General features: G+C 37.2%; 1 protein-coding gene across 4 annotated transcripts in view; it reads left to right on the top strand.

The window, feature by feature from the left end:
* The window catches only part of npas2 (neuronal PAS domain protein 2), a 64,510-nt gene that overhangs the window by 12,607 nt on the left and 38,118 nt on the right, over positions 1–13,785 (top strand). The window lies entirely within an intron of this gene.

Below are 13,785 nucleotides of genomic sequence, written 5' to 3'. Positions count from 1 at the left end.
TAACACCTCTATACAGGAAACTTTTCGGTTCTATTTTTCAGTTGCAATTTCTGCCTGTATAAATGGATGTTTAAAAATTGGGGTTCTGTAAGATTTCTTATCTAAGATAACGTTTTTCTATTTTAATATATTTATGTATATAAATATATAAAATATACATTATTATTTTTTATTAAAATGTTCATCAGTTATGACTCCAGTCTTCAGTGTCACGTGATCCTTATGATTATCAATGTTGAAAACAGTTGTGCTGTTTTATATTTTGTGTAAACCATGATAAAAAAAATCCGGATTCTTGAACAGAAATTAAAGAACAGAAAGTTAACAGGAATGGCATTTATTTGATATAGAACATTATAAAGGTCTTTACTGTCACTTTGGATCCATTGAAATCATCCTTGTTGAATAAAATAATTTCTGAAAGTGTATATACTGCTTTAACATTCCCATGTATTATGAATAGGTCGTTTTTTTCCCTTATTTAAAATTTTTATATGTGGTGCAATGTAGCTCAAGCTGTATTTAAGCAGTGAACCAGGCATAAAACCATTTATATCTTTAACACCAGAGGAAGAGTGGATGAATTCCATGATATAAAATGGAATTTATTCACTGTTAACTGCTTTTATTGTTGTATTACCATAAGCTGTTTTCTAATCATTTGCTATCATTAATTATCATGTGATGTAACGGAAATGGGAATAACTGTATTGAATTCTAAATAAAATATCTAATTACTATGACTGAAACATTATATGTGAATACAGTAAGTGTATTTAGATATAATTAATTATTGTACATTGTGGTGACAGTTATTGTGTGTATTTTTTTGTATTTGTAAGATAAATCAGAAACACCACATGACATATGCACATATTCCAAATGTCTGAATGAAATATTATATAAATATTATAATATTATAAATATTATAATATAATATTATATATATATATATATATATATATATATATTCATGTGGTGTTTCTGATTTATCTTACAAATAATAAATATATATAATTTCAGCCAGAATATATATATTCAAACATTTGATGAAAACTGATTATTTTAAGTAATGATAATTATTAAAATAATGTCAAATAATTTATTTAAATTAATGGTGCTTTGAAATAAAAATTACAAATAACACTTGCTAACTTTTACAGCAGTATTTCATGTTTGTGTGAATGCTAACCTTTTATCTGTGTATTAGGGCTTGCTGTGGATACAGCGATGAATTATGGGATATCTGACAGCTCTCTCAATCTGTGTTCAGCCAGCTTGGGTGTGGATCCAGTGCTAGAAAATCATATCTGAACTTTGGTTTTGTGGTTTGTTTAACTGACTATTTGCTAATATTAGCTGGCATATATTATTTTTTTTCGATGCTTCCAGCGTTTCTATTTCCAAGCAGCCTTATGCAAATGTTTGCCTACACAAAAATTTAAAGGGGGATTTAAGTTTATTGGTGTGGGTGTAATTTTTTCTCTCTTCAGTTTAAGATTGCACTGTGCAGCTACTGACCAATGATGTAGCTCATGACTCACTTTGACTGTATTGTCTTGTTTGTTTTCCTGTTTGCTAAAAGGCCAGGGACAGCCGTAGGTCCTGTGTGTCATCTTACAGATATCCCAAAAATTAAACGCATAAACAAACGTCACCTCGGGTATTCTGATGTGGGATCATGATGTCATGCTAATGTCATAATGTTCTCAGTACAAGTCTTTGTTGCTTTTATGCAAAACGTTGATTATCCAATAGCGTGTAGGAGATTTTTTAGTGTATTTTGTATGTGTGCCAGCATAAATAATCATTTTATCGCTCGTTGCATGGAGTTACAATCTTTCTCTCATGTCTCTGTGCCTCTCTCTCACTCTCTCACTCTCTCACTGTTTCCCTCTTGCTTTCTCAATGTGTTTTGCAGGACTGTGGGGATTGTTTGAGTGGTTAATATTAATGAAATCTAATGAAAGTTTTGAATATACAAGTAAATTATTTATGCTATGTTGAGGCTCACAGGAGAGATTGATGGTTCTTTAATTATAGACTAATGAGAGGAGACCACAACAGTCATTACACTAAAGACATCAGAGCATTAGCCAAAGGGCCCTTTTAATACAAGTTTGATAAATTAATACAGCCTGTATCATATCAAATATTAAGATGGTTTGGTAGGTTATTAAATGGACGATTAGAAAAAGCAGTGTTTGCTGCTTTTGGACGTGGAAAGGGTTGAAAGATAACTTCAATCCTGGAAAAAATTCAAGCTGCAAACCTTCAACAGCAACGACTGCCTTACCTGCAGCTGAAACTGTCTTTATTACCAACGTTGAATTGCATTATGGGACGAGTAGTTCAGGAGTGGACCTAGCAATCAAATCAGGCTACATTTCAAAATGTCCCTCTGGCAACATTACAAAATCTGTTCAAATATAATGTTTTCTGGATGTGTGTGTGTGTATAGCGGGGTCCAAAAGTATGAGACCATATAAAAAAGATTGTGTTATAATAGTTTGCAAGAGTGCGATTATAAACTCAACGTGGCTGTGAAAGCGGACTAATGAGTGGATGAGTTCACCTGTTCGGCTGATTACGTTTGATGTCCCTGATAACCTTTGTAGTCCCATTTAGCCACTTGTTAGCAACAGCCTTTTACAAGACAAGTAAAAGCTATTTGTCAGGGTTTATCTGTGTTTACTTTACTTTTTGTTCATGTTTTAGTTCAGTTTCCTTGGTTTTCATCTGTTTCATTGTTTGATTAGTGTTTGCACCTGTGATTCATTTCATTGATTGGTTTGATCTGTGTATTTAAGGGGCTGTTTACACGATACCGTTTTCAACTAAAAACGTAAAAATTTTTATGTGTTTTGGCCGTTTGTTTACACGACAACAACGTTTTCAGGGTGCCTGAAAACGCAACGTTTCAAAGTGCAAGTTTTTCAAAACAGTCTCCGTGTAAACCACAAAAACTCAAATCTCTGAAGATGATAACGTCATGCACATGCGTATTACGTGTTCAGTCTATAGTTTTTCCATCGCCATCTAATGGCCTGCCAGCAAAATACAGCGTTTTTAGCCGTTTTTCGCAGATCCATGTGAATGGGGATCGTTTTGATATTGGAGTTGTCTGTACGCCGAAAACTCAAAGGAAAAACTTCTCAGTTTTAAGCATGTCGTCGTGTAAACGTACCCTAAGTTTTGTGTTTTCCTCAGTTCATCTGTCTTCGTTAGATATCGATGGGTTGTTCTGTTCATTTTCTGGGTATCTTGTTATTTTGAGTTTTTGTTTTATTAAAAGAATTGCTGTGCCTAGATCCGCCTAGCAACCGATGCTTACAATATTACTGATGTATGTCGTAGAATAAAACGTGAAACTATCTTGAGCTTGTGTTCACCACAGACCTTATTTCAAGCATTTAACTAAAAACCCATTCAAAAAAAACATTGACTTCAGGGCGATGGAACCGGAAGTACTAAAATGGGAACTCATTTCCGGGTTTTGGCCTACAAAAATATGCCATCCCTGCACCACTCTATAGCTTTTTCTCAAGTTGAGGTAAAACATAATATATAGAAGGTGCATACAGTGTCATGCAAAAAAGTAAAAAACACCATCAGGGTAACACATATGACACTAAATAGTGCAATAAACAATTTAAGCAACATAATATGTAACATAAAACCCTAATATACATAACTGATAAGAAGAAATAAAACTAAAGAAACATAATTAAAAAACATCAAATGTGAGGTGCCACCGCAGGGAATTCTGGGAATGTCAGTTTATGGCTTTCCACTGTAAATTATTTGTTCTTTTTACTTTAAAAAAATGGTACATTTAACAGTATTTTACTGTAAAATTGCATGAAATGTAAGGTTCGATCTATTACAGTTTTTCTCTGTATAGTGCAGGAACTTACTGTTAAAGGAGAACTCCGGTCAATTTTAACATTGAGCTCATTTTTTTGTACATTTGGAGTGCTGTCAATACAGAGAACAACGACAAAAATCGGTGTTGCCTACACCGAGTTATTCTATTTTTAAAATTTGCACCCTGTTGACTTCAATGGGGCAAGTACTAAACCTGCTTTTAGCCTCTTAACATCCTTGATGTGTCATTACAAGTGCACAGGTCATGTGAGTGATTCCTTCAGAGTGAACACGAGTGGATCTGACTGCAGTAGATGTGAAAGAAATGTATAAAAATGATGTTATTTAAGCCAGCGCAAATACCTTTGTTTACATCCTGTTTTTCGGTTGAAGTCCAAAGTAGTCGATTGCCGAGTTCACGCGCGTGATCATAGGTATTAAACCTATGCGTGTGAACTCTGCAATCGACTACTTTGGACTTCAACCGAAAAACAGGATGTAAACAGGTATTTGCGCTGGCTTAAATAACATCATTTTTATACATTTCTTTCACATCTACTGCAGTCAGACTCACTCGTGTTCACTCTGAAGGAATCACTCACATTTTCTGTGCACTTGTAATGACACATTAAGGATGTTAAGAGGCTAAAAGCAGGTTTAGTACTTGCCCCATTGAAGTCAACAGGGTGCAAATTTTAAAAATAGAATAACTCGGTGTAGGCAACACCGATTTTTGTCGTTGTTCTCTGTATTGACAGCACTCCAAATGTACAAAAAAATGAGCTCAATGTTAAAATTGACCGGAGTTCTCCTTTAACCAATTAACAGGTTTTTACTGTTGCACTTTCACAGTTAAAATTACAATAATTTTTTACAGGATGTTTTCCATTTAAACTTGGAAATAAACAATCATTTAGGATTTTGAAAAATATAAAATGAATTTGAAATATTTAAGATTAAGGGCACTAATCAAATAATAAAATGTATGAAACCGATCGTGTGAACTCATTTATACAAAAGGTCAGATTTTCTTCCACAAGATGCTCTTTGGATCATCTCGAATCATGCAGAACATGATCAGGTTTTACACAAACTTGTTAATGCAGCTCAATTTGTGCTAAATTAAAAGGGACTAGAACAAAATACACACCAAAAGACATTTTGAAATATTTTTTTGAAAAGTTTTCAGGTAAATTTGGCTGGTTATATAATTATAATGAATTATGTATTAGAAAAATGCAGAATGGAATAATTTTCTCGGAATTGAAAGCTTTGTATGTTCTTGTTACTGTTAGAATCAATGCATGATTATGTGTAAATAATATTTTAGGCAAATTGATACTCAATACTGTTTTTTTTGTTGTTGAGCTCTGTCATCTCTTGAACCTGTTAGGAAATTATTGTTTTAATTCGTGTGTGTGTGTGTGTGTGTGTGTGTGTGTGTGTGTGTGTGTGTGTGTGTGTGTGTGTGTGTGTGTGTGTGTGTGTGTGTGTGTGTGTGTGTGTGTGTGTGTGTGTGTGTACATATTAAATTGCATTTTTAAGTCATTACATAAACTTGCATTTTTTCCATTATGCTGAAAAACTAATGACTCGATTGTAAATAAAGGAATATTTCTAGAAAATAAATTATATCAGGCTTTTAGAAATATGTTCTGGTCAAGCTCATGTACTTTATTAATTATAACTTGATTGTTTAACAGTGGCAAGACAGTTAGCAGGATTCCTAAGATGGAAATGAAGAGCTATAGAGCCCTTTGTTCATACTGTAGCTGGATCGGGTTTTTACATTCTGTATGGTGTCAACTGAAGTTTTTATTATTATTTTTTTATTATTATTATTTTATTATTATTATTATTATTATTATTTATATATTAAAACAAAGCAGTGCAGAACCTCTTAGGGCTTCCATACTAAAATATTTAATGTAAAGAATGAATTTTCCAGTTATAAAAACAATATGGTTGATTGTTTTTTTTCTCTAGAATGAATATAGAATTCACTGCAGACAATCAACATCTTACTAACCCCCCCCCCCCCCCCCCCCTCTCTCTCTCTCTCTCTCTCTCTCTCTCTCTCTCTCTCTCTCTCTCTCTCTCTCTGATTTTGCCTGTATAATTAAGTGATCACTGTTCTGTTTGATATAAAGTAGCTCACTGTTAAATTAAAAACAGGCCATTTTAATTATAGTCTCTCTTCCCTTAATTAGTTTGTGTTTTTCCCTCTTAACTCTGTTTAATAGACCCCTCACTCTCACTCTCTGTTTTTCTTTCTGCCTCTCTTTATTCTCTTTTCCACACATAAACACAGAAAGAGAGAGGTGGAACACTGCATCCTTTTAATGACTCTTGACAGTATTGAGAGAATACACACACACACACACACACACACACACACACACACACACACACACTTATGAACAGCCCCTTTTACTTGATCTAATGTGTGATGATTAGCTTTTTCATTTAGCTGGGTCAGATCACATTAAGATAATTACAATTATAAAAGAACAATGTGGGTTTACTACAGTGCATATGTGGATAATTGCAACACACAATGACACATAAGAATAAAGGGCAGGAGCCCAGAACAGCCCGTTATGATGACAGTGCTCAGTGAATAAATAGAAAGAAAGATGGATGGATGAATAGACTGAAGGATGAAGCACATGTGAATAGATGGAGGAAGAGAGAGCAGCAATTATCTCAGCTCAAAGAGTAAGATGGCCTCCTGTGAAATGATCATACAGTTTAGAGGTGTATTTCTGGCTGTGGGGTTTTAAACGTCTACAAGACTTTCCTGCCCGCTGAGATTGAAGAAAACTACTGCTTTACTCCAGCTGACCTACATAATCTTGTGCAAGGCTCAACAATAGAAGCAGAGAGGTTAAACTTATGCTTACTGACTGAAACAACGGGGATCAAACGTTGAAATCTTCTGCATATTATGAATTGCATGCAATTGATCACTATGTCACACTGATCTCAGTTGTTGTTCATGTCAGACTATGGCAGTCAAGACGCGTTAAAAACGGATGCACACAAGACTTATTTGAAAGTTGTACATCAATCCATGACATGGTCGGTGACTGAGCCGCATTTACATGTGGGATTGAAATGGTGACTAGCAAATAAAAACAATATCTAGCGTTCATTTTGATCATGACTTGACTTGAAAAGAAAAATGGAAAAAAAACAAAGACGATATGTGTGGAGCAAGTGGTGGTTTGTTGTTGTCTCACTAATTGCATCATCTGATGCTGCTAGAATTTCGCTTGAGGTAAAATTTGATCGCAACTATCTTTAATCGGCTGTCGGTGAACATATCAAACTAGCGATCGAAAACTTCAGATTTTGTAGAAATTTGTAAATTAAATAAAAACATTCTAGCCCTAGCATAATTGAAAAGCTTTCCAGAAATCATTTTTATTAACTTGATATGATCAATAAGTCATGGCAACATGTATATATTTTAGATCACTTTAATTCACAAAAATAAATTGAGCAATTTAAAAAAGAAAAAAATATAAGTTATATGAGATTTAACTACACTGCAAAAAATGATATGATCAATAAGTTGACAACATATGTTTCTACATTGCTTTAGCTCATCAAAATAAGTTAAACAATTCTCAACTTTTTTTTTGATTCAACTCTTTTTCTCAGTTTAATGTAATTTAAAGCTACACTGTGTGATTTTTACCCCCATCTAGCGGTGAAATTGTATATGACTACCCAGTGAAAATTATTTTCTGTTCCTCTCAATTCCGAGGGCGTTTAAACTCCTACGGTGGCCGTATTATTCCAATATTAACATGGCTTCCAGTTATCACTTCGTCCATGACAATAATAAACAATACGTCTAAAATGAATAAAACTGTCTACAGGACAGATGTCAGGAGGTAAACGTCACCCTTGGAATCGGCTATCCCAGCATAATCAGGCAATGTTACAATGTGTACAAAGTAAAAGCAATTAAAAATAACAAAAATTTACAGTGTCCTTTTTTTATATATAGCTTAAAAAATTGCGCCTTTAAAACTATTCATCACCTGTGATCCGTCGCAGCACAGATTTATGTTACAAGGTAAACAATACTTTTTCCCCATTGACGCGAGGATGAAGTTATACTAGAGGTCGTTCTGGCGTTATGCACAACCATGCTATGGTTAGACAAGCAACTATAAAACTTCGAATTTACACAAATGAATTACAACAGGCTGAATTACCTGTCGAGAAGAAAGCAGGCAACCTCGGCGTCCGTTTTAAAATCTTTTCTCCTCATGAGCTCTTTCCATCTGGGAAAAGTTACTCCAATATTGACTATGGTCTTGCTGATTTGTCTGTCGCGTTGACGTTTTAATTCTCTCTTTCAAATGTGAGTACGCACGCGCACACCACACTATCTTTCAAATCTGCCGGTGTTGTGCCGAATTTCGACTCCCTGCCAAATTATTACCCCCCTCGTTGAAGTCAGTACCTGATTGCCTAATCCTAACCCCACCCCTAATCCTAACCCCTCCCCCACAACTAATCTAAACCTACCAATACTAGGGGGGTAATAATTTGGCGGGGGTAGAAATTCGGCACTACACCGGCACTCGCGAGCTCGCGAGTAATCTCCCCCTCGCATTCGTCACGGTGTCACTGAGTGAAAAACGCAAAAGGCGAAGCTTGAATTTACAGGCATGTCCCTCTTTGGCTAATGTAGTTTCAAGATGGAGGGGCAACATGGCGACCGGCATTCGAACCCCTCACCCGTATGTACTTTCAATGGCAGATTATAAACTTAATATAATACTTTATTACTTGAAAGAAGTAAATATATATTAATGAGCACATATATTTTTGAAAGAACTAAGTGTTTTTTGCTAAGAATCAACTAAAAAAGTTACACAGTGTAGCTTTAAGTTAAAATGGCTTATACAGCCAAGTTGATTGTACTTCAAAATTTAAGGCAGCAACTGAACTCAAGTTCTCTTTCGAAGGGGAACTCAACACTGCATCTAGATTGATGCTATTTTGAACTAGGGCTGGTCCGAATACCATTTTTTGAGCTTCGAAGCTTCGGTAGTAATGAACATCGAATATTCGAAGCTTCGGAGAGAGGGTGCTGAACATATTCTTCTCTCTAATAAAGGCAGGAATCTCTATGTGTCTGTCTGTCCGTTTGCATTTTGATTATTTCGAGAACCGTTCATCCAATCGACTTCACAAGGGAGTGCAGTGTCGCATTTGGTAAAAATATAGATGGACACGCGAGACGCAACAAGTTCAGAATTAATAAACTTTTAGTAAACTACAGAACAGCGTGAGCGGGAAGTGGCGCACCTCACGCAAGCAGGGCTTATAAGCTCCGAGAACGGGACACTGCACTAGTGATATAAAACGCACACACACAGGTGTGTTAACTTAAGCAATACTTTTAAGGTAGTCCAATATTTTTCTGACTAACAAATTACTGAAACAGTAAAGGGTATATTTAAATAAATAAAAACGAAATTTATATAAAGAAAAAACGAAATTTAAATAAAGAAAAACTAAATTTAAAAAAGAAAAATGAAATTGAAATATATAAAAACGAAATTTAAATAAAGAAAAACGAAATTTAAATAAAGAAAACCGAAATTTAAATAAAGAAAACAAAATTAAGTTAAATTAAAAATGAGATTAATTTAGATTGATGATAACGGGTAAAAAGGCTAATACATTTTGTTTCTATTATTCCATTTTCCACAATGTCAAAGCAACGCAGCTTAACCCAAAACACAAGCTCAGGCATGCACTTCGGTCCATACAAACTCCGCTGTTCTGCGCTCTAGCCAGAGAACACTCCCGTTGCTGGAACACTAGGCGTCGGTTCTATTTCTAGCATGCACGCGTTTTCCGCGTGGCTGGAGCCGCGCCTTAGGCGCGTGTCTCACGCAGGCAGTGTCCAAACTCAAACATGGGAGCCGAAATAGAAACGGACACGCCATGCACCCAGTGTGTCGCCGGCCTTATTCAAGCGCGAATGAAAACTGCAGGTGTGCAAAAAAAAAAAAAAAAAGAATATTCGAATGTCAAATTTTCAAATCGAATACCAACCCACCGAACGAATATTCGAATATTCGAATATTCGGGTCCAGCCCTATTTTGAACACCATCAGTGTGACCGGTGTCTGAAGCACGTGTATACACATGATAATTTCATTGCTTATGACAGTCCATGACGTCACTACCGGAGCGCCAGTGAGTATGAGAGGTCACCTGCAGTAGATGTCATCAACTTTTTTTTTTTTGTCTTTAGGTGACGCTTGTTTGTATACGCATGTAAAACAAACACTACAAGTGGAGTGTGTTCGACTCCTGCTCATTATAATGCATTCGCGAGTATGACTGAAAGAGACTGGTAAGTAACTTTGATCTTCTTTGATTCTCACCCGAGGGATAGTGGTCAGAATTTGTGGTAGCATACTCTGTTCACGCTTCATTCCCGATTGAGTAATAAGAATCTGTCTTTGAACGGAGAGCTTTCAGCTCTCTCGAGAGTTGAATGCATGATTTGTGATGCAGTCACAGTGAAAAGCTCCATCTCTGCTTTACTATTTCTTGAGGGATGAGAGTTGAGCACCTACACCCTGCGGTTCAGGTCTCTTGGCAGCTGTAGTGGCAAGGCGGGATCTATCGCAGGGATTGTAGGCGGAGTGTGGGAGGAGTCTGATGAGGAGACCTTTTCCTTTCAGGACTCCTCCTGCTAGTTCTTATATTTTTAAGCACCTACATCAGGCCCTGAGGCTGGACTGATAAAGTAAATGGCGTGCTTAGTTTATTTTATGATCTGCCTTGTGATTAGTCTGGCACAGGGCTTGAGAATAGAGCTGTGAATGGCTTGTTGCTAGGTCAATACAGGTTAGTGCTGATCTAAATTAGCATGGGCTATAGCAGGTCCTAGATGAGTGTTGACGTGCCTCCCCCCAAGAGGGGTCTTTAATTAGGATGGCTCCCCTCGAGGTTTTAAAATGGGGTACCTTCACTCCAGTGGCTGCTGCTGGTCTTTCAAAGAGGGGAAGCTCATTTTCGGCCTACATCATAAAAAGCCCCATTGAAGTCAATGGAAGCTGGGCTTCAACAGGGAAATGCACTGTCTGTGTCGCTACGGGAATGTATGAGAAGGAAATCGAGTCAGCCGACCTGCTGTATGTAACTGATTCTGAACGAACTCGTCTTTGAGACAAACGTTTTCTAACACATTTTAGTCAATAAAATGTTAATACAATAGTACATATTTGACCATTCATTGTTTGACATTATAGGGGAAGTTGAGCTTCCCTTGCAGTCTTAAACAAATCGCCACTGCTTCACTCCCTGTTGAAGCTCAAACGGTCCCAGAGAACCTAACAAGTAGGGGTTAATTTATCTTTAGCAGCTCCTCTTGTTATCAGGCACCTTTTGTCAGGTGCTGGGAGTCTTGGGACCCTAGACAGGTCCGGGCAGTTGAATGTAGAGTAGAACCTTCCCCTACTGTTGTGGTTTTAAAGTAGGGTCCTCCACTCATTGTTGGAGCCTTAACCGATCCCTTAGAACTTAGCAAGTAGAGGTTAATTTGCCTTATGTCAGCTCTTCTTGTTTTCAGACACTTTTGTCAGGTGCTTGGGAGTCGCTCTGGACTAGTCCAGGCAGGGTGTGAGCACTTTCCCCCAATCTTTCTAGGGTATTACAGCTGTAGCTCCCCTGCAGTTTCCTAGAGGTTAGAGTTCTTTTTTAGCAATGAGGGTGAATAGTTATTCTAAATGAAAAACACTGTCTTTGCTCCCTCTAGTGGTAGTGGTAGGCCAGGGTAACGTATTAAAATAGTCTTCTTGGGCCAGTATTCCCGGATAGCTGTGTCAACTAAAGAAGCTGAGATAGCTTAGAGCCCTGCACCTGGGCTGTAGGTGGCTAAGGCTGGGTCCACAAGGAAGCGACGAAGATTGAAAAAGGCCAGGACTTTTCTTGTCACGGGGCATATGAGCTTGGGTAATGGTCGAGGAAGTATTACCACTTGACAGTCTATGAATCTTAGGATGCGCCCTGTATGATTGACGCTTCTGACTTCTGGCTAGACAAGCCCATATAGAGTCAATAATGCTATGCCCATTGTGGCTGTGTGCATATGCACAGCTAATGAGGCAGGCCTTCCCTCAGGATGGCGGAGTGGGTATTTGTTCCTCCTAGCGTCAATCCAGATGCAGTGTTGAGTTCCACTTTGGAACGTCTCAGGTTATGACAGTAACCATAGTTTCTCGGGCTCACCTGCATGTCTCCCTCAGACAAAGAACTTGATGACATCTGCCCTCTTATACCCACAGGTGCTCCAGTAGTGACGTCATGGACGGTTGTCGGCCAATGAAATTGTTGTGTGTATACACATGCTTCAGACACCGGTCACACTGATGTAGTTCCCATAGCGCCGATCTAGACGCAGTGTTGAGTTCCCCTTCTCAGGGAACTATGGTTACAGTCGTAACCTAAGATTTTTTTTATAGTGTGTGAGAGACAGTGGGAGAGATATCGAAAGATCCACAGAGAGATTATAATAGAATGACCAACAGAACCTATACTTCTGAAATGAATCTGACTGTAATTTGTGTCAGTGAGTAAACAAGCCATGCTGCAGGTCACAAACAACAAGATTTGACAAATACTTGTGCATTTGGGTGATTACCTGTTGCTTGATTATAACCATCAACACTCGTTTAAAATTCCTAAACCATAAGCAGAGGGAACAATCACTGATTTGTCAATTCCTTATGAGCAAACCACTTGACCTTTTTATTGGTTTGCCACAGAAACATGTAGGCTGTGTGCACACAAACACACACACACACACACACACACACTCACACTCACTAACACCCTTGACGCATATCTGTGGTTGGATTCTAATGAGGAAGTTCTTGTTATTATTTCCTGAACTTGTGAATGTTGTTTGCTATGTTGTTTAAATTCTCTCCCTCTCCCTTTCTTTCTTTTTTATCTCTCTCTCTCTCTCTCTCTCTCTCTCTCAGTTACTCCCTCGCACTTGTGCTGGTGTTCCACTGACCCATATTCCTAGTTCTTTAAAGCTACAGAGCCGCAGTCTGCCTCCAAACTAAAGTAGCACTGACAAAAAAAAAAAAACCAGTGACAAAGCAAAACATAAAAGAAATTACAAAGAGAAAAAAAACAAGAAAGGAACCAAATAAGGGCAAAGAAAGAAAGACATTGTTTTTGTTGACCTTTTTATATCCCCAATGACTCATCGCATGATGAATCTAAGACTCCCTCTTTTAAGAGTTATAATCAGACTTTAATTAGACTTCATTACTTTTGGTTTTATAATAATTATGAGAGTTTTGCAGCTATTTTTGTGTGAACATCATGGCAACTAAAGCCATTAAAGTTTTAAGAATAATGCAGAGCAATTCAATCTATTTGGTGAGTACAGTAAAAATGCACCGAGCCTTTAAAGGCACACTGCCGATGTGTTTGAAAGGCTCTTCTGCCCAGCAGCCATGTTGGACCGAGGGTCTGATGGAGGATTCGGTTTTTGCCATGGCAACAGATACTGGTCCTGAGACTGTGCTTTCCAACATCACACATTATTTCTGCTTTAGCTGTTTGAGTGGATTTAAAAGATGTCCTCTCTAAAAGATGTGTTTGTGAACATATATTTGTGTTGACGTTTTATGCATATTTTGTCCTGTAAGATTTTTATTTTTATTTTTTATTACTAAAGTCATTTCTTTGCTGTCAGTATAGTTTCAGTGCAAATTTCTAAAAGAGTCACTTTATTTTATTACAAACATCATTTAATTTTGTCATCATTATTTCAGCTCCACCGACTCTTCTGCAACAGACCCAGTTTCACCCTTTGCCGCATCATTGGAATATGTGAGGAAACTACCTCCAAAATAG

This window comes from Squalius cephalus (assembly GCF_949319135.1).
Source record: "Squalius cephalus genome assembly, chromosome: 5".
In the NCBI taxonomy this organism is placed as follows: domain Eukaryota; kingdom Metazoa; phylum Chordata; class Actinopteri; order Cypriniformes; family Leuciscidae; genus Squalius; species Squalius cephalus.
This window is presented reverse-complemented; position numbering and strand designations above follow the sequence as displayed.